The sequence below is a fragment of the Camelus dromedarius genome, chromosome 32 (assembly GCF_036321535.1).
Source record: "Camelus dromedarius isolate mCamDro1 chromosome 32, mCamDro1.pat, whole genome shotgun sequence".
Classification (NCBI taxonomy): domain Eukaryota; kingdom Metazoa; phylum Chordata; class Mammalia; order Artiodactyla; family Camelidae; genus Camelus; species Camelus dromedarius.
In genome coordinates, this window is record NC_087467.1 from 11,600,893 (window position 1) to 11,625,110 (window position 24,218).

General features: G+C 42.8%; 2 long non-coding RNA genes across 2 annotated transcripts in view; one reads left to right on the forward strand and one right to left on the reverse strand.

The window, feature by feature from the left end:
• LOC116148832 (uncharacterized) overlaps positions 1-24,218 on the forward strand; it is a 177,107-nt gene that overhangs the window by 42,262 nt on the left and 110,627 nt on the right. The gene's annotated exons all lie outside the window — the stretch shown is intronic.
• On the reverse strand, positions 1,816-5,941 carry LOC135319816 (uncharacterized). The gene is made up of 3 exons (XR_010378727.1): positions 5,432-5,941; positions 3,748-4,534; positions 1,816-2,773 (listed from the first exon to the last, which is right to left on the reverse strand). It is a non-coding gene; the product is annotated as an uncharacterized LOC135319816 (long non-coding RNA).

Here is a 24,218-nt window from a genome sequence, read left to right on the forward strand (position 1 = left end):
GAAGAGATCACCTTCTGTCAGCTCTGGGAAATGGACATTTAAAATTTTTTGAGTTTGAGAGTCTTTTCTAACTTGAATGATAGATTTCTGATAAATCCTCTGCTGATTCTGGTCTTGGCCTGCTCCGCCTCGCTTTTAAATTGGGATTAAATTTTAACAGACTCCCAATTGTGTGTGCTTATGTTATCACCGAATGTTGTATCAGGCGTTATAAATAATTCCTAGGCAATATTTAGAATGGCTGCGAGCCATTTTTAGAACGAGTTGAGAATTATTTACAATACCCTACTCACACACTTTGCCTGTCTTATGTTCACTGTTTTTTTCCGTAAAATCCTTAAAGCAGAGAGGCTGCTATCACTACCTAGGGGTTTATCCTGTGCCAAGTCAAAGATGGTGGTAAAGATTTTACTTTTTTCTGTCCAAAGCCTAAATGAACTTGCAGTTTCCTTAGCTCTCCATGGTGTAACTGGCCTCCAGGTTACGACTCGACTCATGCAGTTTCTTCTGTACAGAGCCCCTCTTTTGTTCCCTTTGTGTCCACACTTCCTCACTGTGTATCTGAATATGCATTGACCAGACCTCTCCCATTGGCAGGAACACCTGCTCAGCCATAAACAGCACCATTCTCCCAGCAACATCGAGACAACTCCTTAGAAGGTAACGTTTCTTCTGGATCTCCTAAGGGATCAGGGTGATCCTAGTTCTGGATTGTATAAACTGTCAATAGTATGTCATTTAAAGCACAGCCCTCTGTCTCAAAGAAGCTGTATAACAATTCCTTGACTTCCAACGGGTAGAAGAGTTCTTGGAGTTTCTGAGATGCCATTCCTGGGTTATAATCCTCAATTTGGCTTGAATAAAACTTTCTGTTTCTGTCTTAGATTGATTAACTTTTCATCGACAGATCTGTCCTCTTTGGTACCGGGAGTTAATTGAAAAAATTGGGTATATGACCAAAGCCTTTCCTGGAATGTCTTATCTGAGAATGATTCTCAATTTAATTAGGCATGACAACCGCTTTTAAGAAAACAAGATGAACTTATTTTACTTAGAACCTTTTTATGGAGCCAGTGCCGATGAAAGCTTCTCAGGACAACTGCCCTGGAACCTGGCTTGCTGGGGCCCAGTCTTCCAGGTGGTGAGGAGGCCACCTTCTTGGGAGGCCAGGGGCCTTGAAGAGAGAGGGGTTCACCCGCACTCACAGGTACTGCAGGTGAAATTTGGTTTTGGTGTTTTTTGGGTTTGGTTTCCTAGCCTTGGGATAGCAAATGCTAGAAACTTTAAGAAGTCCAATGTGACATTCCTTATGAGAAAACTACCCAACGGAAGTTTATTTTGGAATTGTTCTGCACTGTAGCCCTCTAGATTTCCAAAGCAAACTTGGGAAATCCTCTTGCTGCTGTGGTGGAGGGGAAATTTCGACCAGCAATTAAAATGACATAAGGCAGATGCACAGGAGAAAATCAAATTCATTACGTGCCTGTGGGAATTCAGAGGATGAACTCCAAAGACAGCAAGGCAAGGTACAATATTCTGGACTAAGGAGAAAGAGGGAGGGGTCTGAGGCTTCAAGAGGAAGTAAGGCAATTCACAGGAAGGAAGAGTTAATGGGCCATCTAGAGACAATGGGGCAGAGAGAGGACTTTGAGCAAAAGGGCTTTGCTAGCCCCCCCCCCCCCCCCCCGCCACACCTAATACTTTACGCAGTTATCTATGGTGATAGCCTCTTCCTGGGGCAGGCGTCCTATCTTGCATCCTTTTAGGCAGTTAGGGGGAAGTTCAAAGGTTCTTCCTGAGTCTTTGGGCCTTGATTGTTCACAGCTCAAAATAATCCACAGGCCAGAGTAGCACATCTTGGAGGCAGCCTGCCCGCTGAGTCCCACCCCTGCACCTCCACACACGATGAGGCCAAATCTAACGAGGCTAGCCCTGTGGGGGTGGCTCCTTTGGGATTATTCTTGATCAAGGTGGAAAGATCAGAGCCCAAAAGTCGTAAAAGGCTTTAAATTAGGCCAAAAGATTTCCCAGCGTCTTCAGTGGCAAACTGTGTTTAGAGCATACCTTTCAGAGTTCCCTGATTCTACTGGGTTTGTGCTTTTAATTGTCTTTGAGTTATTTTACACCTCTAGAGATGACTAGATCGAGTTCACTCTGTAGCCCTTAGCTTGTACGATACTGATATAATGCACATAATTCTTACCTGTAGACATGCAGGAAGTTTTTTGTGCTCTAGAGGTTGAATTGACTTCATCTCCACTGTGGAAGAAGCTAGCTTTGCATCCCTCAAGCAGATTTGTTTCCTGATGGGCTTAGGTTTGTTCAGTCTGGTCCTGGGATTCTCCTTTGAGGTGTTTATGAGAGCTTTCCAGTTCCCCCATGAATTAATGAGTTCAGTCTTTGACCTGGTGTTACATCTGTGTGAGAGTCATGATTGTACCTGGCTCTGAAAAATCATCCTTTCCCTGTGAGGAAATCTTCCTGCTGCTGTATAAGGAGGCATCCACCGGTGTTCGAGGAAGGGGGTCGGCGGGGAGCTTAAGGGAGTTGCTTTTAATCAACTGGTGAAATCCTTGAGCATCTGGAGAATTGGTGTGTTTGTACCTGGGCACCTGCCCTGGTTGCATCCCAGCGTCTCCGTGGGTCCAACCTGGAGTAGGTGCTGCCAACACTGCTTCCCTCCCCAGTTGAATTCAGTTGTAGATAGAAAAAAGACCCGTGCAGGTGGTTGGATGGCTTGTTTATGTTCAAGTTTGTTGCTGATTCTACAATTCTACATGGTAAGTAGAATAAAAACACAGAAATAAGGCAATATTTTGCTGAGGCAGAGTCGGTAGCTGAGGCAGGTAGGGAAGCTTTAAGGAACTTCTAATGAAAAATGGCAGCTGACATTTAATGAGCATGTACTGTGTGCCTGGCACTATTGTAAGAATGTGCCTCATTCTCTAACCCTCAGTAGACCTAAGGACAAGGTACTCTGAATAGATTCATTCTTAAGGTGAGGAAAGGGGGGCCCAGAGTGGCTAACTCGCTCCAGGAACACAGCCGACTGCAGTTTTAAAACATCAGTTCTTCTTTTTAACGTTAGCTTATATTTATTCATTTAGTCTTCTGATCAAAATCTTATTTTCATGCAGTTCTTACAACAGCCCTATAAGAGAGGTTTAATTTTCCCCATTTTGCAGATAAGAAAACTGAGGCTAAATAGGCGTTTGGTAGAGATTTATCTTGTACAGTGTTTCCCGCTGAATTAGCCCCTGTGTGTCTCCTTGTGTCATGTGCTGTGCCTGGTTTTACTCCGTATAACTGCTCAACCTGCTTTTCCTTCCAGTGAGCACGGGGTTTCAGGTGCTCTGCATCTCCACCTCTTAAAGTTGGGTGAGCTCTGCTCTCTCCGCAGTGGGGAAGGAGCGCTCTCCCCAGGAGACGCTGGTGTGTGCTCCTGCAGGCACTTGGGAAAGTGCTGGCCTAGGAAGTTACTGCCCCAGTTCATGGACGATGCAGAGGAGGTAGCTGACCAAGTACAGCTGTCACAAAGAGCAGCCCACAGAGAAATGTGGGGTTTTTTTATGGGGGTGATCCCCTCCTTTTCTTTGCCTGGCCACTCAATATATTAATTAGCTTTCAGTGAGTACCTGTCTTTTCCCCTCTCGTTGCTAGTTCCCAGCGCACTCCATCCATGCCCCCGCCTTGCCTGTCAAACCGCTCCCCCCCCCCCCACCCGCCTTCCTTCAGAATGAGACTCACAGCTCTGCAGTCCCCAGCCAATCTTGGTAGCGCTCCGTGATGACTTCAGCGGTGTGTTCTTGGCTGCCTCTAGCTTGATTTCAGCTGGTTTTTGTTCATTCAGTGGCAGATTGTTAAATAACGCGTTTCTCCTGCACCGGAGTTCCTCATCCATGTGGCATCTGATATTTTCGTTTCTGCTTGTCACAAACGTCATGGCGTCCCTAGTCTCCGGTTGGGGCCCTCAGCTCTTAAGTTCAGCACTTACGTAAGCTGGGTCTTTGCTCTCTAAACACTGGAGACATTGCCAACCCTTGGAGTCAGATCAGTCAATGTGCAAAATAGGTTTATTGTTTGTTTCTTGTAGCCGCTGTGCGCGCTGAAGCGGGGACTTCATTCTTCTTCCTGGTGCCAGGACACACAAATCCCAGCCCTGCTGCTGTAGTGGGGTGGGAGGGGACAGTGCCCTCCCTCTTTTGTGCTCCAGCCTCTTCTTTCCAGTTTTGGTGAATGTAATGCAAACACTTTTCTTTCCACACATGGGGGAACTGGTGAACGTGGTCGAAAGGTACAAGCTTCCAGTTATAAGTACGTGTTACAGGTGTAACGTACAACATCATGATCATAGTTTAAAAAGCCACATTTGAAAGAGTGAATACTAAAAGTCCTCATGGCAAGGAAAAATTTTCGTTACTATGTGAGGTGATAGATGTTAACTGAACTTACTGTGGTGACCATTTTGCAGTACTTATGTGTGTCAAGTCGTCCTGCTGTGCACATTAAATGTGCGATGTGTCATATCTCAAAACTGGAAGAAAAAGAGAATTTTAAGGATTAAATTTACCTCTTTGAATTTTCTCTTACCCTCCCTGTTTCTGTTAGTAGCCTTTTCCCCATCCATTCCTTCCCAAAACCTGTAACTGTCTTCTCTCCTTACATATTTGATATCTAATGAGTATAAACCCTGCCCATTTATTTCAGTGTATCTTTCACCTACCTTCATCTTACTATTCCTTGTTAAGTGTACTGTATTCAGTTCCTCAGTATTAATAGCTGTTTCTTCAAGAATTACATATAGGCAGGTCCCTGCACCCCTACACTTTGAAGCAGTTGCCCATTGTTGTATTAGGTTCTAGAGATACCTGCCTGGGCAGGAAGGGCGTGTACAAAACAGGGTGTCTTTATTACTAATTGGGGCTTGAATTTCAAAACACTGCCAGCTCTTCTGGTAAAGGGCTGAGTTGTATTTCAGTTTCAAAGACTATTTTCCCCCAAACTCGCTTACAGCCTAGAGAATATATAGCGTAAGCCGCATATTCCAGCTTTTTCTTACTTGAACCTTTCTCTGTTTTACTTTTCAAGGTAAGTTTGGCTCTCCAAGCAGGAGGAGTTTCGCATGTAACACTGCTAATCAGATGAATTCAAGTATGAGTCAAATTATTTAAAAAGAAACCCTTGAAACCCCTCGGGCCTCCCACCAGTTCTTTGTCCCTACCAAGGCAGCCTCATTCTGTGCCCTTCTGGGTTCCGCTTTGTCCTTGACCTCTCTCTGCAGAGGCTGAATCTGGTGATTGAGGACTAGATGTGACGACTAGGGTTGGATTCAGCCTTCTTGCCTCGCACTCGTCCCTGCCTGTGCTCCCTCCTCCACGGTCTAGGCCACCGTCAGAATTGGCTTCTTAAAATGTCAAGTCACCACACCTACCTGAGTGGCACAGAAGCTGCTTGTTCCTTGAGAGTGATGCAGCGCTGCCCGGCCTGTCCGTCAGCTCCCGCCGTTACCTTGGCTCACCCGGGCTGCTGGACTCCTTCCAGGAGGTTGGCCCCTGCATTATTCAGCAGCTCCTCTCTCAGGACCCTGCCTCTGTGTTCAGAGAAGTGGTTTTGCTCTCTGTGGGCAGCAAACATGAAGAGGTTTTATTTTTATTCCATCATCACTTGAAACCACGTTCTCTTGCTCTTGTATCCCCAGATATCTGGAACGGCAGTCCATTCACTTTCCTCTGTTAAAATCCGGACTAATGTGATTAAGAACTCAAGTGTCATGCCTCCCCTTCCCGGTTCAGGTTTGACTCTCGGCTCTAGAGATCCGCAGGTGCCTGCTGGGAAGGGAAGGGGTGTGTCTGCCCCATCACTTCCCCTCCTCCCCTCGTCTGGATCCCCTGGGGTTGTGCCCTGGGAAGAGGGGACAGGGAGGTGGCAGGGAGTTTCCTGTCACTGACCCACCTGCCGCTGATGCTCACGGCTGTGAGCTGTGTGACCTTTGTGAAATGTCATTCGCCTGCTGCCCTCCTCAGCGGTGCCACTGAACCACCCGAACTTAGCATGATGCCCTTGAAGTCCATCCATTTGTCACAAATGGTAGGATCTCCTTATTTTTAATGATTGAGTAACATTCTGTTGTGTGTATATGTATATTTTTCACACTTTCTTTATCCGTTCATCCATCCATGGACACTTAGGTTCCTTCCCGTGAATATTACTGTAGTGGATGTGGGGGTCCAGATATCTTTTTGAATTAGTGTTTTTGTCTTCTTCAAATAAACACCCAGAATGGAATTGCTGGATCATATGTTAGTTCTATTTTTAATTTTTTGAGGCGCCTCCATACTGTTTTCCGTAATGACTGTTTGTGTCAGCAGTTTCCTCCTGTTGGTTCCTGAGTAACATTCCCTGGTACAGATGCAAGTTTCCTGTGGTGCTGCTCTTAGGACTGTGGCTGATCCCTCTGGGACTGGGTCCTGGTTCTCCTCTGAACTCAGTATTGACCTTGCTCAGCAGTAATTACTACTGATCCCAGTTGGGGACGTCGTATACCAGCTGTTACTTCTGCCTCGTCTTCGTTGGAGCAGCAAATATAGCCAATGGGTGTTTTTGTCCTTTATCTTCCTGAAGCTTTCTTTCCAGCAGGATGTGATTTTGTTCCTTCAAGTTTAATGCTTCCCTGTTCACAGCAAGTTCTCAAGGACCTGTGCTGTGGAACACGTGTGAGGCTGCCCTGTCTGACGCTGGATGGAGATTTTTTATGGCTCTGAAGGGGATTATATTTCACTGAGTCTTCTGTAGCTTAGGACCGGGGTTCTGATCATACAGAACTCAACTCCAGCCCGTCCCAAGTTCTCTTCCTAGGCTCCAGGGGTCTTAACCACTGTCTTTCAGATGGGACTCTTTTGGGCCTTTTGTGATATGCCCAGATTGTGGGTGATTTTTAGAATCATAAAAGGTATAGCAGTGTCTAGGTTTAAAGCACTCTATGTTCTAGCCTCACTTGACCTTGATTACAACATTGTGTTTGAGGAAGGGGAGACCGGTGCTAACGTTTACTCAGTGCCTGGTTGTGTGCCAGGCGCTCGAGCTAATCGTCTCACCTGCTGTTCCCGGGAACTTTGTGGGGGGTTCCTCTCGCTTTCCAGGTGAGTGACCCGCAGCCTAGAGAAGTGAAGTGAGTTGTCTGCAGACAGGGAGTAACTAGTGCGATCAGGATTCAAACTCAGGCTTAGCAGTTCACACAGCCGGCCTATCCGGGCACCAGTCCTGTTGCATTAGGAGCCGGCTCTACCCCTGTATGACCACGTCTTAACCATTTATACCTGTAGTCACTCTGTTTCCAAGGAAGGTCACATCCTGAGATACTGGGGATTAGAACTTAAACATAACTTTTTTCGGGAGACACTGTTCATACATGATGGTACCTGTTACTAGGGCTCTACTAGGCACAAGGACAACATGACGGAAATTACCCTCTCAAATTTAGCTCACACTCTCTAGAGCACTTCAGTAGAGTGATAATAATTTAATATATAAAGATGCTTTTCCACAAGAGTCCTAGTAGGAATTATAATGTTCATAGTCTAGTAAAACTTCGTAATTGAGGAAGCAGTTGAATTGAAAAGTCCCTTTCCCCTGTGAACAATCACATGCGTGACAGAGTAGTTAGGCTAAAACTTCGTAGTTCTCAGGTTTTATTGTCTAGACCTCTGCATTGCTGATCTAATTTTTTTCTTTTTTCTTCTTTTTTTTGGAGCCTTGTTTTCCTTAAGCATGTGCTTTGTGATTCTTGATCAGTAAGGCTCAAGATGGCATTTGGTAAATTATACCTGCTATTATTTTGCTTAGTTTCTTTCTACAACATCCATATTGAAGCAATTTAATATCTTCTAAATTTTCCATAAATGAAAACACAGAGTGGGGACGGCTCACATGGGGACTTATCTCAAAGTTTATCTGAGATTTTTTAAATACCTGTTTTTCAGTGACACAATGCTATTTTAAAAACCATTTTCCACAAATCATATAATGGGCATTCTCTGTATAATGGAAAGTTAATTGGTTATTGCCTTTTAAAATTCTACTTTCCTCCAAACACATTTTTGTAAACTATCCCATGTGACTTGTTGCCATGTTGAATTTGAAACTCCAGCTGACTAGACAAGGATCATGTCTAATACACCTGGTTTACCTGTCAGTCTCAATAAATATTTAAAAATCAGGCACAGCTATCAATTTTGTACTTACAGTGCCTGAGTACTTCCCATTTCTGTACAGAACCAGCCACAAATCGTTTTTAAAGATACTGGTGAAGAATATGCTCAGGTGCATTTAGAGCTCATTTAATATGTTTGACAGAAAACTCAAGATGGGAATCTGGGAAACAAACAGGACACAAAATCAAGTTCTTTTTAAATTGATGAAACTACTTTTAAAAACGCTCATCACCTAGTCCTTTCTACTATAACATGCACACTGCTTTTCCCACCTCTTCTTGTCCTCACAGCAGAATCACTGGAAGCAGATGTTGGATATTTTACGTCAAACCAATCTTACGACTATCCTCCTTTACCTCTTGGCTTTGACGAAACCTTCTCCTATGTGATCATAGAATATCATGGTATATTACAATATTTTCTTTTGGAATTTCTTGGAAATAAGGGTATTGCCATTTCTGAGTTTTTTTTGGGGTGGTTTGAAATGAGAAAGCTATTTTTTGAAAATGAATTCAAGAGCGTGCTGTAGAAATAAGAATTTTAGCATCTTAAGGTTTTGGGGATTTAATCTTTGCTCTTAATTAATGTTACTCTGCTTGAATTTGGCTAATTGTACCATATAAACACTGAGCCAGAGTCCCAAAACATGAGGCCTCGGTGTTTCTTTCATTCATCTAGAAGCTCCTAGAGGCGGTGGAGGAAGCACCAGGTGGTGGCTGGGAGCACAGACTCCGAAGCCCCACTGCCAGCCCAGATCAGGTGACCTTGGACCTCAGCCTTCCATCCTGAGGATGAAATGAGCCAGGCTCTCAGAGCAATGCTTGATGCTTAGTAAATGCTACACAAATTTTACTGTTACCCTTCCAAGCTTAGTTCATTGTTACATTAGCTGTGTGGTCTGGGGCAAATCCTTTAACCTTTTGTAGGTTTATTATTTGCATTTCACATAGCTCACGAGCTTTTCATGAGGGTTAAGTTAGGTAATTTATGAAGAAATCCAGTGTGCTTGTAGCTTACTGCTTTTAACTGTGCGAGGCCATCCATAGACATGGAGTGTTCTCTTGAAGCATTATGGTGGCTAAGAATGACGAGCGTGTCCTAAGCTCTTAAAACCCATCGTTCCCTGAGTGAGAGTTGTTTGGACGCTGGGATCTCTCTTGATCATGGCAGTCATTTAACATGTTGCTTGATATCATCATCATCATAATATATGTATTGCTTGATATATAATATATGTAATAGTGAAGTATATCCAACTACTTTGTTGTTGTAATTCAGGCCATAATCACTGCGTAGTTGTTCGTCAGACCATAAAGCATGGAAGTCTCTGGAGTAAAAATAAACCGAGTCGGATAAAACATGATTTGTTGCCTGCAGTGTCATCACTCCAAGACGCGTGGCTCAGGGAAGCTGGTTGCTGTTAGTGAGATAGCAGTTTGGTTCTATAAATCTCAGCCATGACTATGACTGGAAGTTCAGTGCTTTCAACTTAAAAATAATACTGCACATCATTATGCTTTCACTGGGGGTGGGAAAGTGATAGTGAGTCAAAAGTGTAGCCTCAAGTTTTGTTGAAAAGAAGGGTTAAAAATACGTCATGATTTCCTTTGTTCACAAGAATTGGCCTAAATCCTGAGGAATAATTTGGGGCCCTTGTATGACTTATTTACTGATCTGAGGTGATAGTACCAAGTTTGGAAGGTAATGTTCTTTACCGTTTGTGAGGGTAGTAATTTCAGGAGTGCTGTAACCTTGTTTTGTGTTTCTAAGCAGCCTGCCTCGTTCAGGTTTTGGTTTCCTGGTTCATGATGTGATCATCATTCCATATGGCGCTCTTTATCTTCCAGCTCATATTTTCATCAACCAGCGCTATCTTGTTGCCCATTTAATGATGCAGAAATTCAGATTCATGGATGGCAGTTTCAGATGTTAAAACACCATTGCAAATTTACCTAAGGAAAATGAGTAAAAGGGTGTTTTTGCATTCAGAGCAAAATGAGTCTTTCTGCTATGGGAGGATTCTTGATCTCCTCAATTCCCATACCTTATAAAAACACCCAATTAGACTCTCTACAGTAAGAACTGTAGATTCCTTTGCTATGAATTGAACTGAAATACGGGAGGGAGTATATTTTAACTCTAATCATGTGTGTTAGGGTTATCAAACTGCCATAGACCTCTCATCTGTCGAAATGATTGATTTCAGAAGGAACACATCTTTCCTTTGGGTATCCAAGAGTCCCCCTCCCCCATTTTTAAATCTCAAAATTAAGTTCTCTTAAATCCATCCACGATCTTCACGCTTTAAACATCTGACACATGCTAGGTGACCTCCTTGAATGGAGATGGCAGAACCTAACAGTGACAGTCTGGAAGCATACCAAGCCACGTTACCCGGCCACTGAGCAGAATTTTAAACCATGGAAAGAAGTGCATGAATCTGGAGATAAGCATCTTAGATGGGAGACCTGGAGCAATGTGACTGCTGCTCATTGTCTTTGAAACAATTACCAAGTAATGCTGCTGTTAGCATCCTTCCCAGATACAGGGAGGTTGCCCAGTGTTTTTGGCAAGCTGGTGAGATGTTCTGATGACTTCTCAGTGGGTGCCTTTTCAGAAACAGGTGAGCATTGTTCCTGTAAATTGGCTTCCTAGTTTAGCTATCTCATTACTTCTGTGCAGGAATGAGTCTTTTTCACACAGTAGGTTGCCTTACTTGCATGTTTTAACGCTTGCTGTGGTTCCTTTGTGGTAATGAAAACATTCTTCCTACTTAGTTGAATCTCTGCTTCAGCTGTTTGCTTCAGCCTGGCAATATCCAAGACTGCTGGAAAGAGGTGTCCGTAACTGGAGTGCAGTAGCTATGGAGTAAATATTGTTCTTCTGAAGCTAGTGGCCACCCTTGTTGACTTCAATAGTTAGGTCCAGATGTTTTACAAATAACTATTTTCAAAAGTAAGGTAAGGATAAAAAAATATATATATAAGGCTCATATGTCTTGATCTGAATTGGCTATTTTTGATTCTTTTTCTGTTTTTATAGTGCTGTTTCAGATCCCGTAATAAGAATTCAGTTTTTATTTATGATTCAAAACCAATCTTCTAGATACTGCAAATCATTTAAGTATCTGAAAATATATTAAATAATATATGCTTACTTGTCAACAATGTAAAAGGCCTATGCATTTGTCACCTGGACTATGTATACATGTGTGGGAAAAATATTGATCCTCATTGGTCAGCCATCATATCATCTGAAGGCTGAAATGAAATCTAGTGGTTGGAGAAGGAACTGGGTTTAACAGGTCTTAATTTCTGCCTCTGGCATGACTTGCTGGAATACCTGACACTGATCACAAATCCTTTGTGCCTCCTTTCTTTTTTTCTGGATGGCAGGCCATCCCCTTCCTTGCAGGTCAGCTGCAGATTTAATTAAGCCTGGGAAAGTAGCTGGATGCTTGGCCTGGCATCACTGGGCAAATAAGAACTTCAGTTTACCCATCAAATCCATCAACCAGAATCACTTTGGCTCACTTTGCTCTTTCTAATCTTTGCCTCATTTTTCTCTCATCTAAATTTCAAAAAGTTTTATTGAAAGGGAAAAGAAGAAAAAGTCTTCATTCTTTATGAAATCTAGAAGACTGCTATTTGTGTATATGGATATGATTTGCTCCCCAAGGTCACAGACCAACATCTTGGAGAGACTAAGGAGTGAAAAGGGCTAACATAGGTAATAGATTAGTTTAGAATATAAGCAAATGATTTGGGGGGTGTGCAGTAGTGGGTGTGAGGCATCCACAGCTCTGCATAAACTCTGTGCGCGGTGTTGGGAGATTACCCAGCAGTCTGCGCTGATGTTTTGTGCACTGGTCAAGAAAATTTCACGTATCATTTATAAACTCTGTGCTATGATGTCACAGTGTCATTCTCAAATGCAAAGTAAGCAGAAAGAAATGCATGGGGGCAGACTCACTTTCTCTTCTTGTGGACTGCTGGCTCCGGGTCACAATTTCTGGATGGAATGAGATGGGGTCCCATACAGCAGAGGAGAGAATGACTCAGCAGTTGGTTTTTGAGTGTTCCGTTGTGGACGATGCCCTTTCACGCTTCGAACCCAAGCCGTGCTCAGAATAGTTTCTCCTTGCACTCTTTTGGGAGAAAAAGGCAGGAGTTTTTGTATTTCCAAAAATGTGCATGGGTGAGTACTGCTTCATTGTCATCGTTCTCATTAAATGTGTGAACCTGATTCAGCAGCCTTTTCACCAGTGTTTATCTGGGCCCTTTGGGAGTTCTCACCTGAAGGCCTCTCTGTGGAAGTCTCAGAGTAGACCCATTTCAGGTCTACCGATCACTGCATAGGCTTCCTCCAAATACTGAGCTTCATACTAACCTCCTTGTCCAGGCTCAGGAGTTGTCCTGTGACGGTCAGGCTTTGTTGATCACTTCCACGGTTTCAAATAACCAATTGCTGAAGTTTGCTTGATGTCCAAACCTTTCCTTTGCAGACCATCGCAGGTGCTTTGTAGCACTCCGACTTCCTTTCTAACTTGTAGGTTTCTTAATGATCCTTATGTTCAGTAGAGCTTGTTCATACCTAGAAATCAAACATCTCTAAATCCTGCCACCACTAAATAGCTCATGTTAAAGCACGCAGTCAACACAGAACGACGTATCTTTGAGAGGGAGTCCTGGTGTGGTCAGAGGAAGGCTATCCGGCTCTCTGCCAAGGAGCCATGCAAGGTGCCGTTGTGCTGTGTTGTTACTTGAGCCCAGGATCTAGTACGAGCTCCCTAGTATGCTCTTCCATGTTTTATAGACGTGAAAGGCTGACTCATGCTAAGAAAACTTACATGATACTAAAACATATAAGCCATAATGAGCATTAAAATGGAGAGATGAGTACAGTGTACCAGAATCCCTGAGAAGCAGACTTAACTAGAGTTGCTTCATGAAGAGAGCAGCCCCGAGAAATATTTCACCATGGTTGTTTTGAATCTGTTGAATCATCCATCATTATGAAACTATGGAAACCAAAACGTGTATGTCTTTTATGGGATTTGATAAAGGTCAACTTCAGGCTGCTGGTCCTTCTGCCTGAGTCTTGAGGCTGACTGTCCTCCTTCTTTTCAGCTTTTCTCCAAACTGGTAGCTGTGTTCCTCCTGTTCCATCTTCTAAATCTGCTTCCCTTCTATTATGTTTTGGTCTTTTTAGTTTCTTGAGATACAGATTTAGAGAGAACCTCCTGGGTTGCTCCTACAAAGGCTAATCCTATGCATCATGCCCAGATTTTTCTAGTTTAGTACCAAATATTCCATTCCTGGATATGTGAGTAAGCAGCTGGTCATTTCTTGATGCCTCCATGGTTCACCAACATATAGTAAAACACTATAATAATTCTTTTATCTGCAGGTTGACAAAACATGTCTACCTTTCAACCAACTGCTCCATAAATTGTTCACTGTAAAACAGAAAAATGTAAGTATTTTGTGCAAATCATTGACAGTAGTGAAATTAGGGAGTATAGAAGCTTGTATAGATGTATAAATCAGTCATCAGTTGTTAATAAAATAACCTTGCATTGTGTGGGAATTTCCTCCACTGTATCCCAGCTGCTAACTGTTCAGTGGAAGTTACACTGACAAAGAATTCACTGATTCATGGAATAATCTAACATATGTTGGGATGACTGTAGACTATTAGAAACTCCTTCCTTCTTAACTGGAGTTTTTGGTAAAAGTTTGATTCTTTCATTGTGAGAATAGTTTTCCATGCCTCTCCTAGTCATCTTCCTTAAATGTTAACATCTCACACTGAACAAGTATGTAATTTGGTCTGAAGGTACCATGTTTCCTTTTAAGACTCCAGCACTTTTTAATGCCCACATCACACTATGGGCTCATAGCAAGACTGTGATAACCTGAAACCCGACGTACTTTTTACAAATCCCAATGACAAACCAGATTTCCCTATCCTGTGATAGCACAAAAAATTCCTGTCTTTCTAAATGCAGAACTTTCTGTGTATCCTGGTTACATCATTTTGTTTGGGTTTGACCTTTCACTCCCTCAAGGCCCTTTGGAATTCTTATTTCGTCGTGCAGTGTGTTTATCCAGTATAATGTAATGAGAAAAACAAAAGCAACCACCACCCCCCTTGCAATATTTTATAATAACTGCAAATGCAGTACAACCTTTAAAAGTTGTGAATCACTATATTGTACACCTCTAACTTACATAATATTGTCCAGGAACTTCAATTAAATACTTCAATACTTCAATTAAAAAAATGAAAAAACTCCACACAAGCCTTGTATATCTTCATATAAGACACTGATAGAAAATATATTCTGAAAGGCCAAATAGAAGGTATGATGTCACAACATAGGATGTATCTCATTAATTCATTCCAATGTTCTTGGAGCCTGGTCCACGTGAGACACTGTATTAGGCCTTGTGAAGGCATGTTGAATTAACAAGGCCTTAGCTTTTATGAAGCTGATACTTCACTGGAGGAGACGAACTAGAAACAGTGTGATAGGAAACAAACGGGTAGGATAGAGAGTGATGGGGTGGGAGGTGGCATTTATACTAATGCCTTCAGTTTCAGAGGAATCCAGCTATTCAAAGAGCTGAGAGAGCATTCCAGGCAGAGGAGAACAGCAAATGCTAGCAGGAAGGAGTGAGCTTGGTTAAGAATAGGAAGTGTCCAGCATGAAGCTTAGGTTTCTTCTCTCTTCCTGAATTGCCGATAGCCTTTGACTAAGCTTGTGGAATTAGTACGGTTAGATGGATTGTTTACCATGACCCAATCCATATTGCTCCAGGGACTTCATAAGAATATCATGAGTAACTGTCAGATGTCTTGGCAGACTCCTGGTTTATTCTATAGAGCGTTCTTCTGATGTATAATTCAAAACGAGCAGAGTACCTTGAGGATTTGTTCTTAGTGAACTGTGTTGGCTTGTTGACTCAGTTCTTCTAAACCCCTTGTTCTTGGATCCTTGATAGAACTTATCAGGCATTTGAGTCAAGTTGAACAGTATCCTTTCTAGAATTTGTTCTTGAAATTGGAGTCAAGATTTTTTTATGTCTTCAGTCTATTCAAATTTCTTTTCTTTCTGATTATGCAAAGATGACCATAAATGATTCTTGATTGGAATCACAAGATGGTTCAATACTTGGTGATGTAATTTACTCCATTTTGAACAACTAGGTTTTCTCATGAGAAATGTATCAAGATTTGTTCTGGTTCATTCTGCTTTCAGTTTGGAGGCACTTTTCTTAAGAAAAAGGAATCAGAACAGTACTTACCTGCTGCATCCTGTCGATCTCCTCTGGCAGCCTCACCGCGTGTTCCCCAACGGCTCCCTTCCTGGCTACCATGCCTGGCCAATGCTCTCTTCTCTTGTTTTAAGCATAGCTCACATATACCAAACACAAGTCCTTTTATTTTTATTTTATTTAAAAATTTTGACCACAGATAAGGGCTTTTATACTGAGCAGACTGGAATGCAAAGCAAAGCAATGGTCACCATGGTGTGACTGCCTCCCAGGCCTTGAGAGAGCCATGCGGAGCCAGATTCTGGGACTTTCCACAGTTTCCCAAACGTTTCCTTTGCTCTCTAAAAGCCTCCCTGGTGGTGTGGGCAGAATGTGGCTCAATGGGAAAGAAAGTCTACGTCCCAGGGAATTCCAGCACTCAGAAGTATCTTAAGGACTCTTAGAATTGAGGAGTGGCTGTTTTGGACTTTTTTCCATGCAAGAAGCTGTTCCAGGATGTAGGCCAACATTTGAAATCGGTAAGAAAAAAGAAACCGAAAACTCAAAGATCACCACCAGACATAGTCCTTTTAAAGATAGCAGTTAGTGTTTTGGGGTCAGAAATGTTTTATTTGAACAAACAGGATTCTTAAATTAATTCTCAGATCACTTGTCATCAGAAAAACACAGGGGAAATAGATATTCACTTTCCTTGCTTCCCTCTGCGGACGAGGGCAGCCTATAATGTGGAGAAGAGGAGAGGATGGCACTGAACTTCCTTTTCAAAGCAGGCTAAAGGGCTGGTGGTGATATAAGTGTGCTGAATTCATCTCACATGTAACCATGGGAGCCGGACCCTACTCAGCCATGACTGTTCATCTTCTGTCGTAGGTTCTGTGCAACAGTGCACGCTCTTTCTTACCTCTATGGTTTACATCTGAGTGAGGCGAATCTGCAGTACACATCTTACAAGATGAGAATGTCTGAGATATCTCATTAAAAGCTAGGAGTGAAGATGACCCTGAGTCACTTAAGGTGTCTGGCCCCCAGTTTCCTCATCTGTATAAGAGCCTGGAAAGGTCATCTCTGACTCCTCCCAGCTGTGACACTCTGTAAGAAAACTGTCTTACTCCTGAATAGAAAGTTTGATCTTCTTTGTGGAGATTGAAACAGAGCTCTGATACTTTCTTTTTCTTTCTTCAGCAATTTCATTTGCAACTTTTACATAAGCACTAGAAAACTGGATCAATTTGCCTTGGAATTTTTGAAGAACTTTAAAAATACATTCCACTTACCAGATGCTGTCCCCTCTACCGTATGATGCGGCATTATGCTAGATTTTAAAAATGACCAGAACTTAAGTCATCACTCCTGGGCCATGTTCCTCCATTGAGCGATTTTTTATAAGGCCATATTCAGAGTTTCTTGCAGCCAAACACTATGAAACGATGTTCTTTAAATCTTCAGAGTCTTCTTTGTTGCCCAGTTTAAATAACTGATTCTGTTCCAGCATCTTATCTCCGTGTAATTTGGCAAACAATAAGTAATTTTAAGCCTTGTAAAATTTTAGGAACATCTTTGAATAAATAATGCTAACCCCTTTTCAGATTGGGTTTTTTTTTTTCTTCTTTAAGTTGAAATACTATCATTTTATCCAGACGGAAAACAAATTGCCACCAACATCAATTCCAGTGGAATTTCATATACCTTTTTAAACTAGAGGCTTAGAAACAAATACAGTCATAGAATGTGGATCAGGTAAGCCAGACATTAAAGGTAGAAGTATTTTTCTCAATCTGTTTTTCAGCCTCCTCAGTTGTTATGGGATGTTTGGTTAAACACCATCACTTAGGGTATTCCTGACATGGAAAAAGCATTAAGATTAAATTTCCAAAAGAGAATATTCAGTCTTCATAATTTGAACCGAGGCATCAAAAAAAGATATGAGAGAGAAAAAAGGTTGTGTCTGGCTATATTCTGATTTGAGGGCAAAAGGAGAGGAAGGAGGGAGGAAAGATGATGAAGGAAGCTTTTGTTCCCCCAGTTCTCTCAATTCGGTTCATCAAATACTGTCTCATTTTTATGGACACTTGTTTCTTCTGAGTCTCAACCAGTCATTCTATTGTAATATATTTGAATCCTGAGAAGTAGTCTACAGGTGTTTCATAAATCTTGAGAATAGAACTGAGTTCTTGGTAGTTGGGTAATACTGAAACAAGATAGAAAGGTTATTTCAATATGTTTGATTAGATAAATTGACTGAATTAACTGCATTAATTGTTCTGGAGTGCGGATGAAAGTCTGGACTCGGATGAATTCAGAGACTTGGATCTGTGTTCTCCAAGGAATAGAAGGATGGTTGTTTATTTTTCCCTTTATTTAAAAAAATATTTTGGTAATATTAAATTCTTGAAAAAGCAGTGAACATGCAGGTTTGTTTTTGGTGTGAAATTAAATGTATACTGCCCACTGTGTGTGTGTGTACACATTGCATCATTATCACCACCATCCTGAAGCTCTTCATGGCTGCATGTCCCCCGAGGTAGATAAGAAGGCTGGAGAAGGAGAGAAGAATTTGGGTCCTGACATGAAGCCCACAGCATTTGCTATTGCAACACAGACACACCTCCTCCTTAGCTGGCTACCAACACAATGTGTGATTTGTTATTCTGCTTAATTCTCCAAGAAGTAAAAGATGCCAGTGGCCAACTTAATAGGGAACAATCCTTTTCTGTTGAGGAAAAGCAGTTAGGGTGTTTCTTGCACGCCATGAGTCTCTGCCTTCTGCCAAAATGTAACATCTCTGGCACAGTCCCTCAATGGGCTGAGCTCACAGAGGTCTGAAGGGTGGCCCGCAGGCCTTTTGTGGCTTCAGACTGAAATTCTAATAGGGAAGGTATTCTTTTCTGATAAACTGCTTTATCCCTCTGTTCAATGTGAACTGACACCATTTCTTTACCTTCTCACATTTAATTGTTGCGAAAACTTATCTCAAGAATTCTCCATATCTAATTTTCACATTTTCTCCCAGAAAGCATCTGGTTCATGCAGGTGCTTTTGAACATGATATGTTATTTTCTTTCTTTCTCTCTCTCTCCCGCAACAGTTGGTGTTAACGTTTATCAGGGGCATTAGTGTTACAGTTTTTGTGGTATGACAAGGGCGGGGCTTTGCCAAAGTGAGAAACTTTCGAGTCGGGTATCCTAGCTGGGTAGCACTCCCTGGTGTTTGTGAAGCTCTAAAGGGAGTCGTGATGAAGGACACACCCAGAGGTGAGGATAGGATGGGTTCCCTGGAAGGGCTTTGGAACGTGGCATATCTCCAATGATTTTCTATAATTATAGAAAGCCCAGTGCTGGCCAATAATACAATGTATTCTGAAAAGAATCATTGTAAGGGGCATAAAAATTAATGTAGCACAGTGCTTGCTTGCTTCCGCCTCCACTGTGTAGCACAGAAGGAAACATGGACACTGAGGCATCTTTAAATCCATTATCAAATGAAGTGTAAGGCTACACTGAGACATTTTAGACTGGGGAACAAGGACCACCTTGTAGGGGAAGAAAGAAGAAAGTTTTCTCAGATCATGCATTACTTAGGTAAAAGAGAGATTCCAGGTTGTCTAATGGGCAGCTCTTTGCTCTGTACTTTTGAATATTTAGAGAATGCTAAGCTTTGGTGTTTTGAATTGTTGCTCTAAAGTTGGGCATTTTAGGGACTAGTTCTACCCAGATACCAACTGATTACAACTGCTTCTGGATTTTGTTTTTAATCAGTGATAAAGGACAGTTTAACAGTAATGTGGTTTAACACTGGTTCTTTGGACAGCCCCCCCCGGGGGGGCTATAAAGTAATCCCATCCCAAATTAGTTATCTGAGTAGGAGTGTAAATTTACACTAAGAGTAAAAAGTTCCTGTCCACTTCCAAGTCCCGGGATGGGAGGTCACACGGTTCCTTTACCTTGCCTCTTGTTGGTGTACCACCATTTCACATTCTTAATTAGTGCCTCTGCTGAGAATAAATGGTAATGGAATGAACAGATGAATTAAGGCTGTTAGGGGGGCTGGGTATACTTCAGAGGCATCAAGACCAGTGACTCAGAGAAGCAGGTGGCTGAGAACAGGAAGCGGCCCGGCCAGCTGCCAAAAGCGCCTGGGTGGTGGAGGCGTCTATCCAGGGCATGGACTCCAAAGCAGAACCCCTGGGGGATGACAGATTTTCAGGACGTCGTCTCCTCTGCAGGCAGACGCAACTGTCCCTTTTCCTGTGCAAATTGAGAGCAGGTGAGCTGCGGCTTTCCTGGCTTTCCCGGCATGCCTGCCCTCTCAGTTCTTGCCTCCTTGGCGCGCTTTCTGGCGGTCGCCACCATTGCTTGATGGTGCACCTGCTGGCTTGTCCTGCTGCCCACAGCCTCAGCCACCTGCATAGCAGGAGTGGCCCTGGGGCTCTCAGCCCCGCTTCTCCTCATGGTGGAAAGGGAGGTGACGCTAGGTTGGAAACTAGAATTGGGAAGAGGGAGGCATTGCCTCCTTCAAGAGTCAAGGGGCCTCCACTCTCCCCACCCCTGAGTGCCGGGCCCTGGGAATACGGTGTGAACCGGGCAGGAGCTCACCTGCCGCATGGAGCTTCCAGGTGGACCTCGTGCAGCAGAGTTCGCTCCGATCTCTGAAATTGTCATAATAATGACAAGGCCACATGGTGTTGTGAAAACATATAAAGCACATAGTCCAGTGTCCAGCTCTTATCAGATAATCAGTAGATGCTTTTTTTCCTTCCTCTTGCTCCTCTCCCCAGCCTGAAACCTAATCATCAGTGTAGAAACTTCCGAAGAGCAATGGACAGGTGGCCAGCCACACATTCCTTGTGCGTAGGCACAGCCCTCCACCACCTTTATCATCTAGCGACTTCCCCTTTATTCCACTGCGTGTTTCCTTTTGGTGATGGTTTCATTTCTCCTCCAAGGTTGTCCTTGAAGTTCTTTTTAACCTAATTCCACCCACGTACCATATGCTGGAGGGCGGTGGTGTACAGGAGGGGCGCTGAGATCCTGTCTGCCTGCTGCACCTGCCCGGGGCTGGCCCTGCCTATATATAGATGGAAAGGAGCAGCAGGAATCTCTGACATGTCACACCAGGGGAACGGGCAGGCCCCTCTGCTCTGCCGGGGAGTGTGCGGAGGGGCATCATACGGGCACGGCGGTGTGCTCAGAGCCCCGTGCAGTGACTCTAACCCTCCTTTTCTGTCTGTGCTTATTCTGAGCTGCTTGAGATTCTAGGGCTATATCAAAGCCAGCCTGGCGGCGGGGGCAGGATGACGGGTCTTAGAGCTGCCTCTGTGGTTGTGTATAGCCTCCAGAGTCTGACTGATTGGGTTCAAGCCCACCTCCGCCGTGTACAAGCTGTGTTACCTGTGGCAACGGCCGTAAGCAAGGGCAGCCCAGATGTTCTGACCCTTAAAACAGAATGCGAGTAATGATAGCCCTGTCCCTTAGAATACTGGCCAGCTCAGTAAGTGGGAACATCATTCTGCTCAGGCCAAAAGTTTCGGACTCATCTTTCATTTTTGCTTTCCTCCGATCTCTAGCTGTCGGCGTATCCTGTTAGCTCCACGTTCAAAATAAATCAGTAATCCAGACCCAGTCACATCTCTCACCTCCTTCCGTTCCCAGGGCAGCTTTTCTGAGAAAAGCTGTGTGTTGTGTCCCTTTGTCTTCCCCTTCTCCCGAGTCACCTTGTCCATGGGGCTTCCTTCCATGTAGCACGCGACGCATGTCTATTTCTGTTCCCCGACTAGGCGATCAGCTCCTTGATGTCAGGTATTGTATATACAGTTTTGTTTACTGCTGCATCGTCTTCGATGAGTGCACTATCTGGTGCAGTATTGTTCTCGTGAGGACCTGTGTTAAAGAAAGCGTGTAGTCCCCTGATTAAACTGGGAAGTAGGTGCACATCACCTCGCAGAGTACCTCGGTGTCGTGCGTTTTGAGTCATAGGGAGCTTTTCTTTCATGTTTTTTTAGCGATGACACTTCAATTTCTAGACCGCTGCTTGGTGAGAATCTCCTGAAGGACAAGTTGCTAAATCATTTAGAAGAGAAAGAAATATATCGAGCTCACTGTGTCAGAAGCAACATACAGGGCTCGTGTGGGAAGCTGTGACGCTGACGCTTGGCTGTGACGGCGCAGTAGCAGTGTTTCTGAACACCTGGTTGCCCGTGACCAGCGCTGAAATCACCCGGGGTGCGTGTTAAATACAGATTCCCAGGACTCGAGCCCGGTGGTTCATTTGAGAATAGCTTTCTAGTCATGCTTTGTACATTGCTCTTGTCAGAACATTTATGTCGATAGCAGCCTCCCCTTTCACCAGGTATCAGAGTGTCCAGCAAGCGGCCCAGGGAGCCGGGTGCTGTATCGAGAAAAATCATACCGTGCTTGCTCTGGTTATATCTAAGGTACATAGATTGGCTGAGCGTGCCAGTCCTGGACAGACCACAGTGAAAACACTAAACCTACCCCTGAGCTTGAAATCAGGTCTGTTTATAACCTGAGCAGGTTAGGATGGTTGGGAGGAGGAGTAAGGATTGTGGTTCACTGTAAGGTGCTAGGTCTCTAGCTAGATTCATCAGAACTGTCTAATCCGGGAGAGGCAGAGTTTCAGATGGAAGGTTAGAAACTATTTTTGAAGAGTTCAGCTTGATTATGCATCTATTTTTATGAATCTTACAAACATAGGTCCACAAAGGAAAATCTTCTTCTAAGGAGGATATAGAGCAGTATGAAGGTGTGTGTGAGAATTACCTAGATGCCCAGAATTTGTATTGAATTCACATCATACATTATGATGTTGATTTCTGTTACACAAGTCAATCATGTTTGGTTCCAGTGTAATTAATGTCATTTTAGTGATAGTAGAAGAGAATTAGTGTTACTCATTTCTCTTTTTTCCCCCAAGACTTAGAATTCAGAAAAACTTTTCATTGCTTGAATGAAATACAGGAAAGGAAGAGTATTGTCAAGGTATAAATTGATATTTTTATTAGAACTTACCAGGAGTTGCATAGATGGGTGGAGCCTTCAACCAAGGTCACTAAAATCCATAGACCCAAGGGAGACTTGTAGTCAGAACTACCACGGGTTCCATTATTTGGTGATGCAGTGAGGTAAAATGTAACTCTTGAAAGCAGCAAGTTACTGTTCTCAGAATATTTTAACATTAATATGACTTATTTGAGTAACTTCTGATAAAAGATGCTTACTAATCTGAGACTTGAAAGACTGAATGAATTTTACGTTTTTATTATGTATTTGGGGTGGTCTCCACCTCATTTTATAGGGTATCAGGAACGCTGAAAATGAATTCTGATAATTTGGTCTGGCTGGAGTGGGCATGTGTGTGGAGTTTTGGCAGCTGAACAGAAGAATGAACTAGAGCCTTACGTAGGTCTCTTATTGCTACACGATTTAAAAAGACCTCTAACAGTTTCGGTATTTCTCTTTGGGGGGATCTCTATGGGGCAATAAGTTGGAATGGGGAGAGACTTGTCTTAAAGCTGCATTTGAATAGCAAGTACTATATTGGCAGAATATTTTTCTCACATCGGAACAGGTGATACTGAGGCCAAATTAAATTTATGAGTCACAAAATTCTGTTTGAATACCTCATCCCTTGCCAACACATAAAGGCTCATTAGTGAGAAATGTGTTTGTGAAAATATATGTTGTGAGAATATCTGATTTACATTGGACCCTGTTTAAATTTGATTATAACACGGTTTCTTGGCCAACATGGCTGACTGAGAACACTACGCAGTTTTCAGTGCCACTGTCACAGTGCCGTAGAACTCAGGGATGGACCACACGTGCGTGCCTGGGCCAGGAAGTGTGAAATCAAGCATTAGAATGTAAGGAAGCACCTAAAAAACTGTTAACAGAGTTGAATCACAGCCTATATGTGCCAGTGCATGGATCCTCTACGTTAATAACATGTTTGGATTTAGCTCCCTATAAATTAGAAACTTGAGAATTCTGCTTCAATGTTAGTGACTTCGATTAATGTTGTCACTGTTTGTTACAATCATGCGGCTTATCTAAGTGTAGATAAATGAAGAAGAAAGTAGATTCTTTAGCCTAAGCTCTATTTGCTGGCCGTTGGGGTCCCACCTAATGAGCGTCTAGTTTTAGTACATTCTCTGGCCGGAAAGTGATAACCCAGTAAGTGCCAGTGTTGGCAATATCAGTGAAGCAGTGGGCGAATTGCTTCAGACTCCCTGAAGCAACATGTTTATGCCCCAAGCGTACTCCCCACTAGAATGGGGGCTTCTTGGATTCAAAGCTGTTTTCATCCATTACAAGTCCATCATATTTTGTGAGCGGTGTATTTTCATGCAAATTTTATTTTAGTTTTCAGTGCTCTTAGATCATTTTGGCTTACTGACTTACTAAGATGACATTTATTTAAAAAATAAAACCTTTTTTTTTTGTTTCTCATCATATTATGACCCTGTAATACTGTTTTTAATATTGGAAAGATAAGATTTTATGTTGATCAAACTGTTGAAGATATGTCAGCAAAAGTGTATTCTGTGAACCATGAAGAAAGATGTCAAAATTCACACCATGGCCTAATTAAGCATTTTCTCCAAACATTCCTCCAAAGCTCTACAGTGTTCATAAATTGTCTGTTACTTAGTAATAGAATTACTCATAGAAATTAACTCTTTAATATAATTATAAGTAAGCATAATGGAGGG